The sequence below is a fragment of the Rhea pennata genome, chromosome 7, assembly GCF_028389875.1.
Source record: "Rhea pennata isolate bPtePen1 chromosome 7, bPtePen1.pri, whole genome shotgun sequence".
NCBI classification, from domain to species: domain Eukaryota; kingdom Metazoa; phylum Chordata; class Aves; order Rheiformes; family Rheidae; genus Rhea; species Rhea pennata.
The window spans coordinates 11,558,410-11,572,489 of NC_084669.1; the positions used below are offsets into that span (position 1 = coordinate 11,558,410).

General features: G+C 45.2%; 1 long non-coding RNA gene across 1 annotated transcript; it reads right to left on the reverse strand.

The window, feature by feature from the left end:
* Window positions 1–1,131: 1,131 nt before the first annotated feature.
* LOC134142822 (uncharacterized) lies at window positions 1,132–10,994 on the reverse strand. Its single transcript, XR_009958971.1, has 3 exons — window positions 10,927–10,994; window positions 2,012–2,150; window positions 1,132–1,197 (listed from the first exon to the last, which is right to left on the reverse strand). It is a non-coding gene; the product is annotated as an uncharacterized LOC134142822 (long non-coding RNA).
* Window positions 10,995–14,080: the final 3,086 nt, after the last annotated feature.

Here is a 14,080-nt window from a genome sequence, read left to right on the forward strand (position 1 = left end):
CAATAAATAGATGCAGACAGACAAATGCATTGAGAAGGGCCAGGTGGCAGTAAGATATCAATGGGCAACCTGCAGGGCAGTTGTATCAGCTACTGGTGGTACTACACTGGCAAGGGCTTTGGAGGTTTCCCAGCCAAGCTGAAATTAAAGGACACATTCTGAGGAAGATGGCTGGTGGAGTAGCTCCAGAGCATTAAAGGCACCTTGTGAAAGATCTAGTAGTTACTGCAGGTAAGGATTTAACAAGTGAGTAATGGACTTGGGGTCACAGGCCAATGGAAGGTAGGAGCTGACACTGCAGAAGGAAGAGAGAGGTGAGTAAGGGTGGGGTGTGCTTCAGAAATGAGCATGTGTAGTCTATGTTTAATGTCATAGAGAAAGAAGCACTGAGAGCAGTTACACAGAAGACTAGTGTGACCAAAGCAATGGGATCTGACTCCAACCCAGGCTGCAGCAGCATTTTCAACTAGCTTTGTCTATTTTGTTTCATTGATGTTGGTTCCTGACATGTGACACTCTCAGGGAATTTATGCAATATGGGAGAGCAACCCACCCAAGACTGAAACTACTTGGTGGCCTCCTCAGTGGTCAACCATTTCATTTTCTGCAGTTTTACTGAGAGGGGTAGAGCTCCAGGGAGCTTATCTGGAGACCTGAACAAACATGTTTCTTTCCTCAAGAGGGTAAATGCATCACATTTCTTGTTTCTCTTCCTGCAAACATGCAGCACATTGCATCATTAGACCAAAACCCTCCTGAGGGCACAAGCCTTGTCCCAATCGGATTGACTCCTGTAATGTTGGCAGGACTCTGAACCTGCCCTTCTTCACCCGTTCCTCACTGGATCTTCTTCTCCCTCCCTTTCCCTACCTACCAAGCCTGTTCGGCTCCTAGCCATGCCCCGCTTGCAGTCTCAGTGCTGAAAGAAAGGTGACTCCATGCAGGAGCTGCTAGGAGAGAGCAAATGCTTGTCGCCATTTTCACAGCAGAGAAGGACTCTCTCAAAGCAGCACTAAAACGAAACACAGCAGCAGGCATATATTAAACAACTTTAATTAACTTCTTATGCTTAAAGGCTTAAGGAGCCTCTTGTTCCTTTGCCTCTCGGGCAGACAGTCTTGGGGAGTTTTCTCAGGTCTCAGATCATGGCTCTCTCTCTAAAATTCCTGCATTTCCATCCCAGAGCATTCAATGCACCTGAGTAGAGAGCAGAAGGGCTCATAAGGGTCATGCAGCATGATGGCATTTGCAAACACACATCTAAATGTACTATTGCAGTGACACACACAGAAACTATTTGACTTAAGGAAGGAGGGGGAAGCAGAGTTGCTCCTGTCTGTCCTCCATAGCTCTGCCACTGGGCTTTGAGGAGAAGAGGCTGTGGTTTGTAGCAAAATACCAGGACCTCCTAGTACCTATGAATGGAAGGCAGACAGGTGCTGCAGCAGGACGGGCTGCTGCATACGTGCCCAGACAGCCCGTTGTGGTCCCTTGGTCAGAGAAGCCAGCTCCACTGCTTGCTAAGGAAGAGCAAGGTGAATGTACCACTGGCCAGTTTGGGTTATGGTGCTAACACCAGTGTGAACTCACACCTCTGCCAATGCAGCTCCCTTGGTGCTACACTTACCTTAACTCTGCTCATTTCCTCATCCTCAGCAGAAGTTAGGAGAAAGGGAGTACTCAACTGCTCAGAGCTACCCCCGTCAGCTCCCTTCTTGTGCTCACGCGTTGCTGCGCTGATCAGCCATCACATTTACACGGGGCATTTGTCAGTAACAATCCCTCAGCTCAGCCATGCTCAGCTAACACAGAAATCTGGTCTGTGCTTCTGTTTGACCACCAACAGCCAAAAGTCAAATTAATGCTGCACAGAAATGATTGAAACTGGACTTCTTGTTCATTCACTGCCTCCCAGCACCCTCTCCTGCTTCCTTCTATTTTTAAAAAGGGAATGTTTTAAAGACTAATTCTCTTAAGAGGAGCCCTGAGCAAGAAAAACAACAGTTCATACTTAGCAGAGTTTTTCCGGCTTGGCTGCAGTTCACTAGTCAATCAAATGGACATCCGTGGGCACTTGTAAACAGCTCTGAGATGTCTGGGAATGTTGAACGTCAACGAACTGATGCTGGTCAGCTTGATGGTCAAGTGTACTGGAAAAAAAGAGCATCAGCATACTTTTAGGCTTTTAGGTATTCTCTTCATTTTTGTAGATGCTTTGACATTTAAAGCAGGTTTTTGACTGGTTATGTGGGGCTTATTTACCCCTTGTCAAATTAAATTACAAAAAAAATAAATAAAGAAAAAAATCATCACTGTAAAGAGAGCAAAGTCTATCTTTTTCACCTTGCCAGGAAATCAGATATAAATGACTTAGGATGCAGTTTTGCTGTCAGTTAAGGCTGTCAGCAGATGACACTTGCAGCAGAATCTGGCCTTGATTCATAGGTTATCAATGTTACTTTTCTTAAAATATCCACTGCTCTACTGAAACCACTGCACTTCCGTGAGTTGCAGAGTAACGTATGCAGGGCCTTGGGTAGGTGCTGGTTTAAAATCATGGGAGGTTCGTCTGTGCCAGCACTTCCCCTGCTGCCACTCCTTGGCCAATAATGGAAGCTTCTACTGGCAATGGAGCAGCTGCTTTCCTTTTCCAAGGCCCACTTTCAGGAGTCCCAAAATGCATAGAGGGAGACCGGGGGTGAAAATCCAATCCCAAGAGCTTGTGAAGAACAGAGCAAGCCAGAGAAGTCCAGGGGAAACAGTCAAGTTACATGTGTCACTGTTACTGAATTTTGTGTTTATATGCACCAAACCTTGCTCTCTGAAGCCAACATCGTGATGGCCCAGGAGATTTTGGATTTTTATTAAAGGGCACGTGGCTTCTGGAGTGGGTGTTTTTCTGCTTTGCAGTTCATTTTCTTGTAAAAGAAAAATTATTTCTAGATTATCTGCAAAATTAATCATTGTCCTATGGCTGCTCGAGAAATAAAATTATCATTAACACCATTAACATCACTTCCACCAAGCTCAAGAGCGGTGCATCCCTGTGAGTAAGAAGTACAGCAAAAAAGGCAGGAGACCTGCATGGGTGAGCAAGGAGCTCTTGATCAAATTCAGACAGAAGAAGAAAATACACAGACTGTGGAAGAGGGGACAGGCTACTTCGGAGAATTACAGGAATGCAGTCAGAGTATGTAGAGACGCGACGAGGAAGGCTAAGGCCCAGCTGGAATTGAGTCTGGCAAGGGATGCTAAGGACAACAGGAAGGGCTTCTTCAAATACATCAGCAGCAAGAGGAGGACTAGGGAAAATGTGGGCCCGCTACTGAATGGGGCAGGGTTCCTGGTGAGAAGGGATACAGAGAAGGCAGAATTACTGAATGCCTCCTTTGCTTCTGTCTTCACTGCTAAGGGCAGCCCCCAGGAATCCTGCAGCCTGGATGTGAGGGAGAAAGTCTAGAGAAGGGAAGACTTTCCTTTGGTTGAGGAGGAAAGGATTAGAGACTTTCTGGGCAGGCTAGACATCCACAAATCCATGGGCCCTCATGGGATGCACCCATGGGTACTGAGGGAGCTGCCGGATGTTGTTGCCAAGCCACTCTCCATCATCTTTGAAAGGTCCTGGAGACCTGGAGAGGTGCCTGAGGACTGGAAGAAAGCCAATGTCACTCCAGTCTTCAAAAAGGGCAAGAAGGAGGACCGAGGCAACTATAGGCCAGTCAGCCTCACCTCCATCCCTGCAAAGGGGATGGAACAGCTCATTCTGGATGTCATCTCCAGACATATGGAGGAAATGAAGGTGACCGGGAGTAGCCAGCATGGATTCACCAAGGGGAAATCCTGCTTAACCAACCTGATAGCCTTCTAGGATGGAAGGACTGGCTGGGTGAGAGCAGTGACGTTGTGTACCTTGACTTCAGCCAGGCTTTTGACACTGTCTCCAATAACATCCTCCTAGAGAAGCTCAGGAAGTGTGGGTTAGATGAGTGGACAGTGAGGTGGATTGAGAACTGGCTGAAAGGCAGAGCTCAGAGGGTTGTCATCAGTGGCGTGGAGTCTACCTGGAGGCCTGTGGCTAGTGGCATCCCCCAGGGCTCAGTACTGGGTCCCATCCTGTTCAGCTTTTTCATCAATGACCTGAATGAGGAGGGGACAGAGTGCCTCCTCAGCAAGTTTGCTGATGATACCAAGCTGGGAGGAGTGGCTGATACACCTGAAGGCTAAGGGGGATCTTATCAATGTCTATAAGTACCTGAAGGGAGGGTGTCAAGGGGACGGGGACAAACTCTTTTCAGTTGTCCCATGTGACAGGACAAGAGGCAATGGGCAGAAATTGAAGCACAGGAAGTTCCGCCTGACCGTGAGGGGGAATTTCTTCCCAGTGAGAGTGACGGAGCACTGGCACAGGTTGCCCAGAAAGGTTGTGGCGTCTCCTTCTATGGAGATCTTCGAGGCCCGCCTGGATGCAACCCTGTCTAACATGCTCTAGGTGACCCTGCTTGAGCAGGGAGGTTGGACTAGATGACCTCTAGAGGTCCCTTCCAACCTTACTGATTCTATGATTCTACGATCATGGAGTAAAGCACCACTTTGGTAAGCAACAGCTTTGAAAGCCTGGAGGAGAAATCAAAATAAAATAGCATCAAGAGGAATTTTTAGGTTTTTAAAGTAAAGACACTAATTTTACTGCCTGGAGAGGAGTATCCAGCTGTAATGAAAACCATACTGCCCACATTTTCATCCCTGCACAACTCGGCCTGTCTAATGTTAAGACTTACCTTTGATGTCTATATGATGGGAGAGAGCGAAAATGATATTTTCCCTCCAGAATGAGAGTTCACCTCATTGATCCTAAGGTACTTGGAAACTTTTTGTGCTACTGATCATAATTTCTCTCTGAAATCATGGCCACAGTGGAAAAAATTAAACACTGAGCATGCGAGAGTGTCCTACATCACCTCTGCACAAGCTGCTTTGTTTTACACCTCCTGCACTGAGACACTGGGGAGGGCACATGGTGCCTTCATGGTCCTTAGCCCACTGTTTCTACTACAAATTTCAAAAATCATTCAGGAACAAAATAGTATACAGTGCAGTCCAGCCAGATTTTCCCCCCAAACCCACAATTCTACTCCAATGGCATGAAGATTTCAGCCATGGATGGGCTTCCTCACCAACAAGGAGCAAAAATCTATACTTAAAACTCAAACCTTACTTCCCCCAAAACAGGGAACTGTCAACATGTTAGTGGAAGACAGTAATTTTTGAAGTGGGATGTTGTTATACCTATGTCAGGGCTGGGCTCCTCCAAGAGCAGTCAAACCTGTCTGGTCTTACATGAAAATATGACTGGCCATAGCCAGGCATCCTGTCTCTGACAGTAGCCAATAACAGATGCTGAGGGAAGATATAAACTCCAGGAAAGCATGTAGTGACACTTGCCCAGAAATACCAGAGACTTCCTGCACCAAAGATAGTATCTTTGTATTTAATAGTTCTCAGTGAATTTTTCATTCACCGCTGTGTGAATGACAAGTTGTGTGAAAAAACAGTTTCTATCGTTTGTTCTAAAACTGCCACCTGTTATTTTAATCTGATTCTCCCTAGTTCCTATACAATGCGAGCTCCCTTGTCACTGTTCCTATGCCACTCCAGATTTGACAGAACTTTGCCATATCTCCCTCCAGAGGCCTTAGAGCCTCATTCTAGCTAGTTGGATCTCGCCTTCTTTGTACAGAAGCTGCTTCAACCACCTTGCCACCTCCCTCTACACCTTTGCCAGTTCTATTATAAGCCAAAAAATGACACACCAAAACCTTCAAAGAATCACAGAATAGCTGGGGTTGGAAGGCATCTCTGGAGATAATCACAGAATCAGTAAGGTTGGAAGGGACCTCTGGAGATCATCTAGTCCAACCTCCCAAAGATTTCATGTTGCTGGTTCTACTGTGGCTTGAGCCCAGGACCTTCAGCATGTAAAGCAGATGTGATAACCACTACACTATCCCTCTACCCCAATCATCTGGTTCAACCTTCCGGCTCAAGCAGGGTCACCTACAGCAGGTTGCACAGCACAGTGTCTGGATTTTGAGTATCTCCATGCACGGAGACTCCAAAACCTCTCTGGGCAACCTGTATTCAAACACCCTCGCAGTGAAAAAGTGTTTTCTTATGTTCAAGTGGAATTTCCTGTGTTTCAGTTTGTGCACATTGCTTCTCATCCTGTTGCAGGCCATCACTGAGAAAAATCTAACCCAACCCTATTTACATGTCCCCATTAGATATTTATACTCGCTGATAAGATCTTTCCTGAGCCTTCTCTTCTCCAGGCTGAACAGTTTCAGTTCTCTCAGCTTCTCCTCATATAAGAGATGTTCCAGTGCCTTAATCATCTTTGTATCCCTTCAGTGGACTCACTCCGGTAGTTCTATGTCTTTTCTATACTGGGGAGCCCAGCACTGGACACAGTACTCCAGATGTGTCTCACCAGTGCTGAGCAGATGGAGAGGATAACCTTCCCTGACTTGCTGGCAACGTTCTTCTTAATGCACCACAGGATGCTGTTGGTCTTATTAGCCATGAGGGCACATTGCTGACTGTGTTCAACTTCCTGTCCACCACGACTCCTAGGTTCTTCTCTGCAAAGCTGCTCTCCAGCTAGTCAGCCCCCAGCCTGTACTGATGCATGGGGTTATTCATCCCCAGGTGCAGACATTGCACTTCCCTTTGCTGAACTTCATGAGGTTCCTCTCTGCCCATTTCTGCCGTCTGTCAAGGTCCCTCTGACAGGACAACCATCCATTGCATCAACTGCTCTTCCCAGTTTTCTGTTGTCTGCGGTTATCTGCCTTTACCCAGCCAACAGCCATGTGGCACGTCTCAGATGGGAGGGGAGCTCCAGGAGTCACTCAGGTGAGAGATGACAGTGCCTCCCCAGGGCTCCTTCTGTTATATTACAAGACAGGGTGGCCCTGACCATGCTGAGATTGGCCAGGAATATCAGCCTTGGCAGCCCTTCCTGTCCTGCTCACTCCCTTACCCGAGATTCAGACTGTATTCAGCTCTGCCAGCCAGCAGCCACACTCAAACCATTTGTGAACCAAGAGAGACTCAGCAGCCACAAACTATCTGTTACTAGCTGATTTCTCTGTAAGCCTTCTGCCAGCCCCCTTACAGCAGAATTGAACTTAAATATAAAAGAAGGTAAGAAGATGGGTGAAGAAAGAAGCTTCATCCTTCATCCTTCTCAAGTCTGGTAAACTGTGGACCAGTCTCCCAAAGGAAGCCAAGAAGGTACCATGGCCGATAATGTCTTGCATCAGACACACAAGGGAACACACTAAAGATCAATGTTTCTCAAACTAATCTTTGCTGAGACTGTACACAGCAAATTCTATGTTACCACACACTGAATGTTAAGATTTTTTTCTACAATGACTGCAAATGAGGTCTCTGATACTGAAGCTCATAAAGGTCAAGCTCTCAAAGGATCCACCAATTTTCTGCAATTAGAAACAAAAGAGACCAATCAAGTCACCAGTGTCTCAAATCACACACAGTTCCAAAGATTCTCCACAACAGAAGAACCCTATCTTCTTGCCTAGAACCAAGGCAATACTTGCTTCAGATGCAGGCAACCATTTTTTGTTTCTTCTGACTTTGAGTCAGGCTTCAAATCAGCATTACCTCTTCCCTTCTTTTTTTAGCAAGCAGAGATAAAATCACTCAGCACCAGAACGATGACACAGAAACTTGCAGCAGACAATCGAATGTGTAATAATACATGGATACTGGAGCTGCCTCCAACAAGTGATGTCTGCTGTTAGTCACTTCTCTCTCCACCGCCTAGGATTAGCCTCACCTCTTCTACTCCTTCCACAGCTCCTTTCCTTGGGATGTTCCGAACATGGGCTAAAAACATCCGGCAGTGCTCTCAGGAAACTCCAGAAACAGGGGAAAGCATGTCCTGTTGCTGAGCCCTCTCTGCGTGTGTATGTGTTATTTTTAAACTAACGCACAAAAGGATGCAGTTCCCATCAGCCAGGGCATGTGCAAGCTTCTGTTGAGCAAATCTCTGTACTTCAAAAGGCAGAAAACATGGCATGCGCTGCTGCGGCTGCGGCAATACCATGCTTAATGAATACCCCAGCACGAAGTCACATGTTAAACAAACAAACACACAGCTACAACACAAATTACAGTAGCCCAGAGCAGCTTTTATTTGGATGGTGGAATTTTTCTTTCGGTTAAATGTTTTCTTTCTAATTGTTATGAGCAGACAGAATCTGCTGCTGAAGCTGACTTAGCTGCCTTTTGCTATTCAAGGCTTTGCACAGCTGGGGGCACATCACCAACTGAAGCATTTAGACCCAGAAGAATGGGGCTTCTATTAATACTAGCATGAATGATCTTTCTTGCTCTCCACGCCTGTACCCTCGTGGCATTAGAAAAGCAATTAACGAGCAACAGTATTTAAACAGTTTCACTTCAGGAAAAATTTCTTTTTCAGCATCAGAGGTATTACTTGCTTCTCTGAGTGTCTTTGTTCACCACTTTGTCTCTCTGCTGTCCGCTGCAACTTGGAGACTATTGCTGAAACTGAAGATTGTTTCCTCTCCTCAGGTTTCAATGTTATTGAAATGTTATTTCAGTGTTATTCCATGCTGAGAAGGATAAATCTTGATCTGCCTCCAGCAAGAATCCCTAGCACAAACAACTGGGTTTTCAGTTCAATCCAGGTGAGAGATGTGGGCATCAAAGGTTAAAAAAAAGAATGAAGAACTGCTAGTGATTCAAGGTCTCTCTTTTTCTGACCCTTCCTGACTTCTTTAAACAATGGACAATAATTATTCTGAAACCTGACAAAACAATTTTTTGAAGAGAGAGAGAGAGAGAGAGAGAGAGATAGAGAGAGAGAGAAATCTCATCCCAAAGGAAACACTGTGTATCAGTGAAATTTAAGGGTTAAATTTCAACTTTCTAATTTAGATTAATTTTATCTTTACTTTAAAATATTTTTCCTGCATTTGTATATTTTATAACATGAGTGATAGGTCTCCCCGTGTTTCCAGATTTTAACCCAAAATTTCTACCTTTTTTTTTTTGTTTCTGTTTTTTAAAACAAGTGAATTAAAATTAGATTGTAATTAAATTTGTTACTATTTAAAACAAAAGCAGACGTCAGCAGAATAGAATCTAGTTTCTTTTTATCTCTACTAGAAAGCACCCTCTCAGAGGAAATCAAAGGAGTAAAGCGTATCAAGAATAGCTAACTGCAGAATATAGCCCGGCACATATTCCAGGAAATTAAGTTGCCAGTCAGCTCAGGAAATCAAACACAATTAAACAATTTATATGCTGATCTGTTAGAACAGGAATCTCCCAATGATATGTATACTGAATTCTGTCAGTGAAAGAGTGATTAGCTGGAGATTTTATTCACAGACTGGATGACTCTAATGTTAGTGCAAGTACATCTCCTGGCAGCTGGCAGTCCTCTGGGATTTGGTGACTTCACTGCAAGCAGTACAGAGCATCACACCACGCTGCTAAACAGCTGTGCTCCGTGCTCCTGGGCTTACCTGGGAGTCTTCTCTTCTAGAGCAGAACATCGGTGCTTCCTCCCCCCCTCTTACAGCAACAGCCTTGCAAGCTTCCATGCAATTTCAGCATGAAGCACTTGGATTCACGGGGCATGTCAAATCCAGCACAGCCACCTAGCCGCTTACCTTTCAGACGTGCCTCCCTCGTGCTTTGCAAGTATCACATAAAACCTGCCTCTTCTGTGCTCACAAATGGCACTGCTTTCTGTCACAACATTACCGGTCTCCTCCAGCCTCCCTCTACCTCTTCTGAAACAGTCTCGTTGTATCTCTATTCAGCTGTCTTACTCTGAATGGCATCCAGAAGCTTTTTCCTTCCTTTCCCTTTTCTGTCTACTGACTTCTTCATTTCCATCACTGTCTGCTCCTTAGCTTTGCATTTGCTCTGCTTAGTACTGTGATTTGCAAGGATGCCACACAATACACGAAATGTCTTTGCAGTACATGAAATCCCATGACACCTCTCTGGATGTCACAGCTATGGAAGCAGCTATCCAGGATAAGGCAACACCAGTCAAACAAGTCAGTCACACATAGTGGGATGGGGGATTGGTTTGCATCCTTGCCATGTTTTTGAGATAAAAGGAAAAGGACAGACAGTCTCACCCTTGCTAATAGCTCATAAAAAGAGGCCTAAACAAAAACCCAGTCTATCTCTTTCTTGCTAGCACAGGCATCTTCAGCTCTGTCTTTACTATCCACAAACTTGCCTGCACTTGGTCCAACTTGGTATTGGACCTTTAAGATCTATGTCCTTGTCCAGGGTTTTCATCATGCTTCACAAAGTAGTTCAAATATTCAGCAGATGGGACAGTGATACAGTGTCATGTGTTACAGATGAGTTGGTAACACTTGTCCATAATAGCTTTGTTAGGATGTATTTTATAATTCTTCCACCTGTTCCCCCTTTTCATGGAATCTTCTCTTCCCTGTGGTTTCATCTTCATAACCTAAGATGTGGGATTTGTTTGCAAGGAATTGGAGCTAACAGTGGCTGTGGTACACAGGAGTCTTCGGAGGACATGTTCCGCAGGCTGCTTTTGCTTGTACAGTATGAGCCTCAAAGACAGAAATGACCTCCTTAGAGACAATCCACACGACATCCGTGCTTAGGGTTGACCATTTTTCCCCTTCTATCTTTCAGTGAAACCTTGTCTCATTCCAGGAGGCAGAATATCTTAGCTTTCCTTGTCACCACTGATAAATACCCACAGAGATCCACAAACTGCTTCCAGAGCCTATTCCATTCCTGCATATTTTCCAATCAACAAGTGAGAAACTGCAAAAGTACCACTGAGAACAAGTGTTGCTTGAATGCACATACCCTTGTTTTCCTGGCTTGTCCCAGCTGGCACGCTTCTCCTCCCTGCCCCACTGGGCAGCAGGTACAACTTCCCATGGTAAGTGTGAGACGCCTCAGGAACGCTTCGGCTGTGACTCACGTCTTGGGAAATGTCAGGCGTGCAGCAGAAGGAATTTACCCGATCATCACTTCCTGACATGAGAGCTCAGTAGTTCCTACTGGGCAGGATGCATATGTTTAGGAAGAATGAAAACAGGCATAGACTCATGTAAGACTGTTACTGTAACCGGCTAATTAATAGTTTATTGACTGCATTCTTAAAAGAAGTACAATTAGAGGAGGACACAAAATGTAAATCTTCTTTTCCTTAAGAGATGGTTGTAACTGAATTCACATATTACACAAAATAAGACTACTTGGCTTGATATGTTACATAATTACTAGGAGCAGCTGGTAGGGAAAAATCGTAACCAAAAATCAAGCTCCTTCTCTGCTGCACAGATGGGAATTCTCTTCTCAGATCCACACGTTAAATCTTGGTTAAATCTTTATCTATGTATACAAAGCTGGTATGTGATTTTCCTGCCAAACATATATGGATCTCCTCCAAGTCTACACTTCTGAGAACAGAAAAATAAAGGTTTGTGCTGTACCTAAACAGCAGACAGGTGTCCTTCAAGATGCACACTCTCAGATAGCCTTGGGGATGGAATGGTTTAACGGCTAAAGCCAGAGGCTCAGCAAACCCAAGTTCTCTCTCTTGTTTTGGCTACAAATTTCCTGAGAAAGCTTGGTTTCTGACCTAAGAATACAAAGAAAGTACTCAATGCTCTGTCCAAAGTGTCTATGTACCATTAAAAACTACATAAGATCCTAGGTCTGCACATTAATTCCAGTAAGATTCTAGTACCTTAAAACATATGTAGGGATTTAGGGCCAATTTTTTTAAAAAAATGCATAAAGCAGAGTTACAAAGCATGTCTGTGGTTGAGCAGGGAACTAAACCCACGCCTCTAATTAGCGTCCAACTTTTTAAAAAGATCTGTCTGTGTCTGTGACTCCATTTCCCAAGCCAGCAAATAGGTAATAAAAATGACTCCACTATCTCACAGGCATGAGTTGAAGCTAAACACTTTCAGGTTATCCATTCTTCAGATATTATAGAAACATATAATGGATGAGGCATTAGCAGCAGTAATCAGAATCATAAATTAGGAATACAAATTATTATAAAACCACAGGGAGGTACAAATCTCTTCAAAGTTCAATTGCATCAAAGCCTGGATTGCAATGAGGGTGTGATACAAACGAGGTCTCATCACGAAAGTAAACTCAGCACTTTGGGAGATATTCCACAGACTATGGCAGCCACCACTGAAATGAAATCTGAACTTGTTCCCATGTTAGAGTGGAAGGCAGGGGACCACTAGATCACTTATTCTGGCCTTCCATATGGTGCAAGCTTTAGTATTTCATCCAGCGACTCTTCTCAAGTCTTAAAACTTGAGATTGGCTAAAGCACAACCTCCAGAAAGTCTCAGCTTAAATGAGAGATCAGTTGAAGGAGAACCCACCACTTCTCTGGGTGGTTTGTCCCAAAGCTCAGCCATGCTTCATGTGAACGAGGATGAGGCCTGGCTCAAACCATCACATTTGTCATACAAGGAGGCAGCAAGTGCCTCCACTTTCCAGAGGAAATCATGCACCGTATTTTGCTGTTCTGCCCACATCACGCCTACGTTATCTTTGTCACGGCAACAGCAGGGGAGATCTGTCAGCCAGGCGTGCTTCCCAGCTTCCTGAACCCCGTACCTGCAGCGCGAGGAGAGCAGCCCCATCGGGCTGGTGGGCGCCTCGAGTGAGTCAGATCCTGTGGCTTCAGAAAGAAAGCGTCCGTATCATCAGCTAGAGGGGGGCAAGGGCTCTGCAGCAGGAAAAGAAAGCGAGAGTTACACTGTGAAAGATGGCAGATGTCACGATTTACTGATACGCGCCCCTCTTGCCAGCTCATTCCCTCCCCTCTTTGCTTCCTCTCAGCCCAATACTGCTTCCTCTGTTATGCCAGTGCAAGTGTTCACAGGGCCACGCTCTGGAAACGATCCAAGTTTACACACAAAAACGTCCATCCAAATCCAAACCACAGCCTGCTTTTTTTCAGCAGGGCTAGTTCCAACCCCTGTAACACAACAGAAAATAAAATCATGGCTGAGCTGAACTAGCAGCCTGCTGCGACTGAAAGTGGGAAATGTTCTTCCTCCTCCTTTCCCCTCCCTTCTCTGCCTGCATCTCTACTCCTAGATCTGAGTTCGCACTGCCTTGTGTTGGCTTTGGTGCCTGTAAGTTGCACTTCAACTTATTAATTCAACAAAAAATGATCCATTTTGTCTTGCCCCCCCCCTTTTTTTTTTTTTTTTTTTTTTGATACTTTAGTTAGCTGACTTGGCTCATGGAGTTGAACGGAGACCACAGTAGAGCACAGTGAGGGTCCACAAGGACTTCACAAGCTTCCTTCCATGGCTATGGCACAGAGCAGGGTGCTCCTCAGCCTGGCACTGCTTTGATGCCCACCTAATGTCACGTACTAGCATGGGGGTGTGATGCCACATCATGGTCAAAGCCTGGTTAAGAGGCTTCTGGCCCTAAGGTAGGGCCCCAGAGTTTTGCTCATAGAGCTGCGTTGCAAGCTGAGAGACTGAATCCAAGTTCAAATGCCCTTTGTAGCCTCTAAAAAATAACTCAGTGACTTCAGTGACTCAGTGATTTCAGTGACCGGGGTCATATTACAGGCCACCCACTGCTGTCCTGGTACAGTGGACGGGGACAGCAAGCAGCAGACTACGTAAGGGCAGGAAGGAGAGCTGGGGTCCAGGGAGGATCCTCTCAAACCAGCTTCATTTTCAAAGAAAACAGAGGTGAACAGCAGCCTGAATGCAACACTGGCTGTAATTACCCCAACTGAGTTTTTGTTTTCTGCAGCAAACGTGAGATGTGTTTTGCTCTTAACAGTGGAAGAAAACCAACCAGACCTAGAAAAACACAGGCAATACTACAAAGCAACCAAAACTCTAACAGATTACTTACATTACTGTTTAAATGCACAGATTTAGACACAGTGGCTTGCCTGGTAAGCCAGCAGCTCTCTAGCTTTTTGACTCGGAGGGCCAAGCCTCACATT